The sequence below is a fragment of the Desmodus rotundus genome, chromosome 1, assembly GCF_022682495.2.
Source record: "Desmodus rotundus isolate HL8 chromosome 1, HLdesRot8A.1, whole genome shotgun sequence".
Classification (NCBI taxonomy): Eukaryota; Metazoa; Chordata; class Mammalia; order Chiroptera; family Phyllostomidae; genus Desmodus; species Desmodus rotundus.
Genome location: NC_071387.1, coordinates 100,659,767 through 100,669,077, shown reverse-complemented (window position 1 = coordinate 100,669,077; position 9,311 = coordinate 100,659,767).

The window sequence follows — 9,311 nt, the reverse complement described above, 5'->3', positions numbered from 1 at the left end:
ACTCAAAATGTGATCTGTGGTCCAGCAGCATCAGCATCACCTGGGAGCTTGTTAAAAATGCAGAACCTCAATCCTCACCCAGATTGACTGAATTATAATTTGCATTTAAGTAAGACTCTTCAATTAAAAGGTTTCCTAAGTGATTTATATGCATATTAAAGTTTAAGAAGCACTCCCTAGCTGACGACAAAGGAACATTCTGTTGTTTCTAAGATTCAGTGTACAGGTGAGCTTAAAATGAATTTAAAATGAACTGTCAAAAGTGAGAAGGGGCCCTAGCTGGTGTGGCTCAGTGAATTGAGTGCTGGCCTGTGAACCAAAGGATCGCCAGTTCAATTCCCAGTCAGGACACAAGCCTGGGTCTTGGGCCAGGTCCCCAGTGGGGGGCATGGGAGAGGCAACCACGAGTTGATGTATCTCTCCCTCTCTTTCTCCCTCCCCTCTCTCTAAAGCTACATAAATAAAATCTTAAAAAAAAAACCTGAGGACATACATATCCATTCAAACTTTAAAAACACTTTTTAAACACAAATGAGAAAATAACAGTAGCTCTTTTCCCAGGGCTTACGAAGTGCCACACACTGTGTTAAGCGTCTTACATAGGATCTCACTGATCCTTAGGACAATTGTTTCAGTTAGGTACTATGTTACTGTAGGGATAGTCAAGATAATTGTTCTAAAAAAACATTCCACCTTCTCCCACTGTGAGTGGTATTGACTCCACCCTCAAAATGATCTTAATCAGCGCTAACCAATTTGGTCGGCCTTCCCCCTGGGCTTGGCGATTGACTTAGATAACCCAGCAGGTGGGAGGGGCACCTCTTGGTCACAGGGATTGGTTCAGGAAAGCTCTAATCGGCACTGAGCTCAGCACTGATTGGTTCCTCCAGTTTTTGCCTTCTTGGTTTCTTTTTCTCTTTTTGGTGTGTTTTGAGATATTTCTTACATTTGATCGAAGAGACCACTGGCTTTGGGATGAGCATCCTCTCCTTCGTTTATCTACTGAATTAAATAAAAAACAAAACATGCTGTTCAGTTCCAGAAAGTTTTGCTACAAACCTCCAGTCCTTTTTATTGCCGGTAGCGCCGTCATCTGTCTCCTCCGTTTTGTTTCTGAGAGCTCTGCCTGCTCCCCCCCTCTCTTACTGTAAGATCTTTTCAGGTTTATCATTATTTTTCTCTTGTCTACTCGTGGCTCTTTTTACCCTCTGGCCATGGGTCAAGCAGAGAGATACCTAGAGGTACTATGACTGGGCAAAACCAGCAGTCTCTACAATTGTAGTCTAGCCACATTCCAAACGGCCACATAGAGACAGTCCTTTATGGAGAACTGGAAGAAAACCCCTGAATTCCTGCCTCTTCAGCTGCCGAACCCTCCCCCTTCTTCAGAGATAGGAAGGAACCCAGATTCCTCTGGGCCACGCAGTGCAACAAGCTACCATCTACTTGAGCAGGCTCTGCCCTTCTAGAGCCCTAGCTTAATTACTCTGCTAATTATGGAAGTAATACATACTGTACTAAAAAAGAATTAACTTTCTCTGCAGTCCCTTGAATATCCAAGGCCAAGATCTCTCCAGAAATTAACAGCATTTCAATTTCACTTCTTCCCTTTGTTCCCAGGCTCTCATTGGCCCATACTGCTTACACTGACTTGGGTGATGGCACTGCCTAGGGCCCCACTCACTGCTGCATCGGATGGACTGAGGGTGGGGAGAGGGATAGCAGGGGTTGATGATTGGGTTTCCCCACCAAATACCCAGACATTTGGGTTGTAATGTCATTGCAGCTAACAACCTTGTACAGAAATCTGTACACAATTCAATTATTTCCTTAGGGAAAATTCTTGGAATGTTGGTTAAATTTTTTCAAGTGAGAAGGCTCCTATTTCACACATCCTTACCAACATGGAGTATTATCAGTCCTTACCTCTACAATCTAGGTGAAGATCTCATTGTCTTAATGCGTATTTCTTAGTAAGTTTGAGCACTTTTTCCTATTTTTATTAACCACAGATATTTCTTCCTTATATGATTTTTACAGATCTGCCCAACATGGTACTTTGATTTTGATTTTGATTTAATTTGGGGGAATTTTCTGACATAAACATGTTTTAGAAGTATGAATGCCCGTGGTAAATTTTTAAAAAAGATTTTATTGATTTATTTTAGAAAGAGGGGAAGGGAGGGAAAAGAGAGAGTGAAAAACATCATTCAGTTGCCTTTCGCACACCCCCAGTTGGGGACCTGGCCTGCAACTCAGGCATGTGCCCTGACCGGGAATCCAACCAGTGACCTTTCAATCTGGCTGGCATTCAATCCACTGAGCCACGCCAGCCAGGGTGTCCATGGTAAATTTTCAAAAGCAGGACAAAAAGTAAAGTTTTCCTCCCTTCTGACTGGAGAAGTAAGTTTCCCTCCCTTCTGACTCCAAGTGCCAGAGTTCCCCAAGTAACCACTCCTACAGTGTCTGGTATCCTCTCAGAGATCTTATTTACACAGACAAGCAATATGACATTTTCCTAAATAAAAAGTGAGTGTGCATGAGATGAGGGCCATGCTTGGATATCGGATTCTTTTCCTTCTTTCTTCCCTCACTTACAGAGAGCCGAGCACTGTGCGAGGAGGTGCGGGTACAAATGGTTGACTGAGATGCATTCTCTGCCTTTGAGAAGATACATAATTACAAGATGGTTTGATAAGGATTTCATCAGAGGCACTTACATAGGACAATGGAATATGGGTGGACGAATACTTGCTGAGTGTCTGCTACATGCTACTCATTGTATTACAGTGCTTCCTGAATGTACTCATTTATTTGCCCAATGGCCCTGAAAGGTAGGTATTGCTCTCCCACTTTACAGATGATGAAAGAACCCCACCCAGCTCTTTATAGCATGCGGAATGAAGCTTCGTTCCCCAGCAACACCATGAAGGATGAAAGCCAAAGAACAAACGAACTGTTCCACCATTTAAAGCTATGATGCCTTCTCTTGGATCATAACTTTCCTGATTCACCCAGGAAGAAGCTAAGTTTCCAAAAGCAGCCTTTCCAGGAAGACCCTAAAAACATTTCTTCAGGGTCCCAGAAACAGATCATGAACAAGCCATTTCACTGGCAAGCTCTGGGGACAGTCAGCCTGTTGACCAGCGTCTGTTCTGCCTGAGGGGACTCTGAACCACCTGGCAGCACCCCCACGAGAGGAGAAAGACTCCCTGGGACTGGCTTGAGTTGGAGTAGATTATTCTGAGTCATGGTTCTGCAGGTTTTATTAACATTGCATGGATCAAAGCCAGTACAATCAGGAACCAAATATTTTGCTTTCAAAGAAATTCCCTTTTGGTGTAAAATGATGCAAGTGTATGAGAGATCACCGAGGATGATACTGCTTGCTGCAATTAGAACCAAGACACAGGTGACAGAGATAGATGTAATCATTATTCCTATTTTGCAGACCGTGTGGTCACTTAGCCTGGACTCAGAGAGTCAGGCCAGTATATTGGGACAGTCTGGCTCTCCACTTACATTGGCAGTGCACCCTGAGATTGGGCTTACCAGCCAGACTCACAAGACTGAGGCTTAAACCAAATGATGCCAAATGCTGGTTTGCTTGTCTTGTAGTTAAGAGTCACTCCAATACTTGGATCCCTGCTCCAGGCACTTCTCCTCTATACTATTCCTGGGAAGCTAGATTACCAACCAGAAAGTTCTTGGTGAGCAGGGTATAAGAGGAAGGAAAACAGAGTCTTTTACTCAGGCAGCATACGGCACAACAGACCCTTCCATGGTGTCAGGAGTGCTTGTCCCCCAAGTCAGTGTTCCTGGTGTCCCAACAGTGCCGAAGGGCCGCCACGCTCATGATGACCCTTCTTTCTTTTGGCGCCATTCAAACTTGGCCCCTCTGTAAACACATTCCTTTTCAGATCGTAAGCCCTGACTTCACTAACTTTCCAGGTTTTGGTTAAGGTTACTTATTTCTACAGAAATGTGATTTTATTTCTATTTTCCCAGTCTAATTCTCAAAATTCAGCCTTATTCTGTCTATGTTCTTTGGAAACACCTCATTACTGGAAGTGATACGTGGACTGCACTAATTGCTATCTGATTGCTAAAGGACCAATATATGATAATTTTAATTTTAAAACCTTTTCAGTTATAAAGCTCATACTTTTTGAACATTGACTTCATGCTCAGTGTTGTAAAACACATTATCTCATTTAATCATCCCGACAATCACATGAGGTAGTTACAATCATTATTCGTGTTCTGCAGATATGGAGAGTGAGCCTTATAGAGGTTAAATAAGTAACACGAAATGATAAGGCTGTTAGGAGGAATTTCAACCCAAGAAATCTAAATCCAGAGCCCTGACTTAATTACTCTGCTAATTATAGGAGAAATGTATACCCACTGTAACAAATAAGAAAAATATAGAAAAGTAAAAAGAAGAAAAAAATTCCCTTTCCTCATTATCCAACAATGATCCCTCAGCATTAGCATGTCTCCTTATTGCTCTTTTCAGTATATTTTTAATAGCTATGGCATTTTATCTATAATTTTATATCTCATTTTTAAACTTATAATTGAAGCATTTCCTCATGCTATTAAAAACTCCTTATAAATATCATCTTCATTGGCTGCAGTCTTTCCTCATACTTAGACATTAGGTCATTTCCAATTTTTCTCTACTCTGCAATAGCCATCTTCATGTTTTTCCATATATTTCAATTAATCTTCCATTTTCAACATATTTTCTCAGGATAACATGGCACCTATTGCCAGTTGCCCTTGATGTCTAATTTCTCCTACGTTCGCATTACAATAAAACTTGCGCTTCGTACCTGGGCATGTGCTACCCAGAATAAATACATACCACGCTTCCGAGCCTCCCTTGAGCTAGGTGCTGTTATGTGACCACAGGACTAGCTAACGGGATGTGAACTGAAGTGACAGATGCAACCTCCCAGTTCCGCCCTGAAAAGGAAGGGACATGCCCTCCCTTTCCCTTTCCTGCTGGCTGCCATGCACATGTGGAAGTGAGCCAGCGGACTGGAGTCACGGAAGCAAACTCCCTAAGGGCAGTGCAGCACAAAGAAGAAGGAGCCTGGGTCCCTAACAACTTTCCTTTTATTTTTAAAAATGATTTTCTTTCTTTTTAAAAAAGATATTATTTATGTATTTTTAGAGAAAGGGTAGGAGAAGGAGAGGGAGAGAAACATCAATGTGCGGTTGCCTCTTGTGTGCCCCCGGCTGGGGACCTGTCCAGCAACCCAGGCACGTGCCCTGACTGGGAATCCAACCCGCCACCCTTTGGTTCACAGGACAGCAATCAGTCCACTGAGCCACACCAGCCAGGGCCCTAATGACTTTCAGGAGCATAGCGATCATACTAGCTTGCATTATATGTAAAAGAAAAATACATCTCTATTTGTTTAAGCCAATGTTACTTTGGGTCTCCTTGTATAGTTAATGAAATCAAATGCCCAATCAATACAGAGAGGTTTTACAAATTAGATTGACAGGGACTATGAAAAACTATGAATAGTTTTAAACCTCACAATGCAAACAGTGGGGATAAATTACTTTACAAAAGAATATACTCATTCACCCATTTACCAGCGAAGTAAAAGCAGTTGTTTCAGTAAACCTTCTTTATCACTCAGTATTAATAATTTTTTAAAAATTGACCAATAAAGTAGACTTCATTTCAGGATGTTTCCTCTAACTGAGAGCATCACATACGGCAGGACACAGTAGGCTCTGCCTCACCCCCTGGAACTCCTCCCCACAAGGCTGGCTCAGTGCCTTGTTCCTCCAGGTACTGCCCTTCTGCATGCTGCAGGGGTGAGAGGCAAGGCCATCACTCCCCTCCTGGCCATGCTGCCTCCGTAACTCCTAGGTCAGTTGTCTCAGACAATTAAACTCCTGATCTCAACTCTCTAAATCTGATGGCCCTTTGGGGATAAATTAATTATCTAAGCATGCAGTCCACTGACTACTATACAACCCATTGTTTCTTTCCCACCCTCACTGTCTAACCTGCATTCTCTGTAGATTTCATTGCTTTCCAGGGCTTTCTGGTTGCAGCTTCTGTTCTATTCCATAATCAGTAACAGTTGGTCCACAATCTTACTTTGGAAGCATTTCTGGCCTCAATGACTAAAATAGAATTCTGCTAGAGTTGACATGGAGCAAAGCCATTTTCTGGTAATGGGATTAACCGAGGGGGTACATTTTAGACATTTTAGAGCCCTGATCCCGCTTCTGATGAAGGAGCTCCTGCCCAGCTAGAGGTAATACTAGTTTCAAAATCATGACAGCCTTTTGTTTGTGGTGAAAGTAATTCCTTCAGGCACGATCTATAGCCATCCTTTCCTCAATGACAGACTGGATACTAGTAAACCTACTTTTTTAACTGCTCAGTCAGGCATTCTGGATACCTGTGAGAAAAGCCTCTGTTGAAGTTGGGGGAAAAAAGATAGCCTTTTTTATTTAAACTCCTTTGATGCACTGTGAGAAGGTCCTGCCGATTTCCCGTCGATAACATACACTGAAGGCTATAAAAACCAGCGACTTACTTTTAAGTAATGTACCCTGAAAAACAGTGCCATCTGGGAATGTTAAAAATACTAAACTTAGTAAACAATTAATTCTAGAAATCATGTTTAAAATTACCAAGGAAAATACATACACTGAGGAGTAAACAGTGGTAATATCTAGGTGATAAGAATGTGGTGCTTTTATTGTCTGATTTTTTCTTAGCTTCATTTTCTAACTTCCTAAAATGTATATATACTGCTTTTTAAATGATAAACAGTTATGTTTAATTTTTTAAAAAATGATGTGATCTTCAGAGAGAAGGCAGATGTTTGGCTATAGGAAGAATCTTAATACTGACAATTATTATTATTACTATTATTATTATTATTATTATTATTAAAGACTGAAATAATGAAACTTGTCAGAAGTTGTGGCAGAAGGATTTTGAAAATTTTGACGGTTAAAATGTTTCACTTGGACATATAATAGATATATACTCAAGCATCTCTGATTCGTTAAAAATCAAGTTAGGCGTATAACTGTCTTTTTCTTTCAATCCCAGTCTATCTTAGACTTCCTGTCTCATCCCTTTACTTTCAGCAAGATCAAGTTTTCCAGCTTCTCCTTTCTTGCTCTGCTTGCTTAGTTTTGGTTAGAATGTCTGGGGAAGATTCTGCTTCCTTTCCCATTTCAGAGATATGGGTCGTCCACTGAGTTAATGCCACAAGCTTCATTTCCAGCCATCGGAAACTGTTTATCTGTCTGTAATAATGAGAACACAGTTCAAAGGAAAGAGCTATGAGAACCTCTCACTCATTCTTGGTGAAAGGGCTAAAAATCAAAATCAGGAGAATCTGAGTCCCAAATGAGACATGCCTTAAATAAGAATACCATTAAATATAAACAAAGGAAAAGGGTAAAGGGGACTCCTTGAGCAGCACTGTGACTCTACAATGAACATGCTTTTGGTTCAGACCAATATATACCAGGCTGTTAGCGCTTCTTAATCATTTATGTTTTGGATTGGTTTAGGTCATAGGGACGTTTGTCTTTATCATTCTTACACCTGCCCCTTCCACACCTCTTTCCTTCCTCCTGGAACAACCAGATACATCTTTTGGGACCCACTCCCACAAAACCTAGGTCTTAGCTACCTGTCAACTGATGTCACTTGTGGCATTCCGTTAGTTATCTATCTATTCTACTTCCTTCTTTTTCTTTTCCAACAGAGCCCTGATTTTGTGCAAATAGATGGTCAGGGAGTCTGGGCCCTTCCCACAGGGCCAAGGAGGCTTTTTATTCTTGATAGTGACTGGATCAGGATAAATAAGTACATGGCACAATGCATGTCACCTTCACCAACCTGCTAAGGATGGCAGAAGAGAAATGTGAAAGCACTAGGACCTTGATGGTGTCACCGAACCCCTGAATTAACCAATCTGTAACTGCCTTACATTTAAACATGGTTTTGTTGGGTTTTCTGTCACTTGCAGCTGCAACTATCCTGCTATTCCGCCCAATTCCCATACCTAATTTGTGAATTGCGACAATATTATTTCAACAACCATGCGACTGTTCCTTGAGTATCCTTTTAAGTATAAGTACATGCCTGACACTAGAATAAGAAAATATATTGAGGTTCACTCAGAATTTTCTATTAAGGTACCCATCAACCTTGGATTTTCATACAAACACCTCTGAAAACTCACAACTTCCTTGAAAACAGACTCTGAGGAGAGGCATTCTGAGCTCTTTGCACCTGAGAAAAGCAAAGTTGTATATTGGCCAAAAGAACCCAATATTTTTATTTTTTAATTTTTAAAACTTTATTGACCTTCAGAGAGGGCAAACGGTGAGGGGGAAAGGGAGGAAAAAGAAAGAGACAGAGATAGATAGAGATGTGGGGGGATTTGTTGTCCTACTTATTTACGCATTCAATGGTTGATTCTTGTATGTGCTTTAATCGGGAATCGAATCCACAACCTTGGCATATTGAGATGATGCTCTAACCAACTGAGCTACCTGGCCAGGGTGGGAGCTCAGTTTTTAAATTCCAAATCCTCACAGCACAGCACCGAGTGCCATCAGCAGGGAATACATGTGGCAGGGGAGCAGGCCCCATGTGAGGTATCATTAGACACACAGCCTTCTGAGAAGCAAATCGACAGTTCTAATCCCCACTTCAGGCTCTGAGCTTGACCTCAGTTGGGCTGCAGCCCCCCAGAATACAATGCCTCTAAGCCAGTGATTTTGTCTTCCTTCCTTTTATTGTTAACACTATTACAGATACCGCCATTTTTCCCCAGACCAGCGACTAAACTACATTGGGTCTTAGACTAGCAATCCGGCCTAAACCGATCGTAACCTCGCTCACACTGACTCTCCATTATTTTCCACGTACCCGCAGTTAGCCCAAGACACAGGGTACTGCTCGGGCCAAGACTAGGCCCCCATTTCTGGTCACTTAGTCACCTCACCCCAGCGAGACCCAAGTTTTGGGCCCACAGGGCACTGCCCGCTATAGCCAACTTTCGATACCTATAATCTTCCGGGATCGAGTCTCCCGTCTTCTTGCAGTCATCCTTTCCGGAAACATTTACGTCCCTCTGGAGTTACTCTAACACTCCACTTCCTGGGATCAGCAAGCAGGGAGCTCACCAAGGAGACCAGGCAGCGGAACCGGAAATGCTTGCTTGGACAGAGACTACATCTCCCAGAATGCCCGGTGACCTATCCGTCTGGCGTCGAAGTCAACAAAAGGAAAACTGACCCTT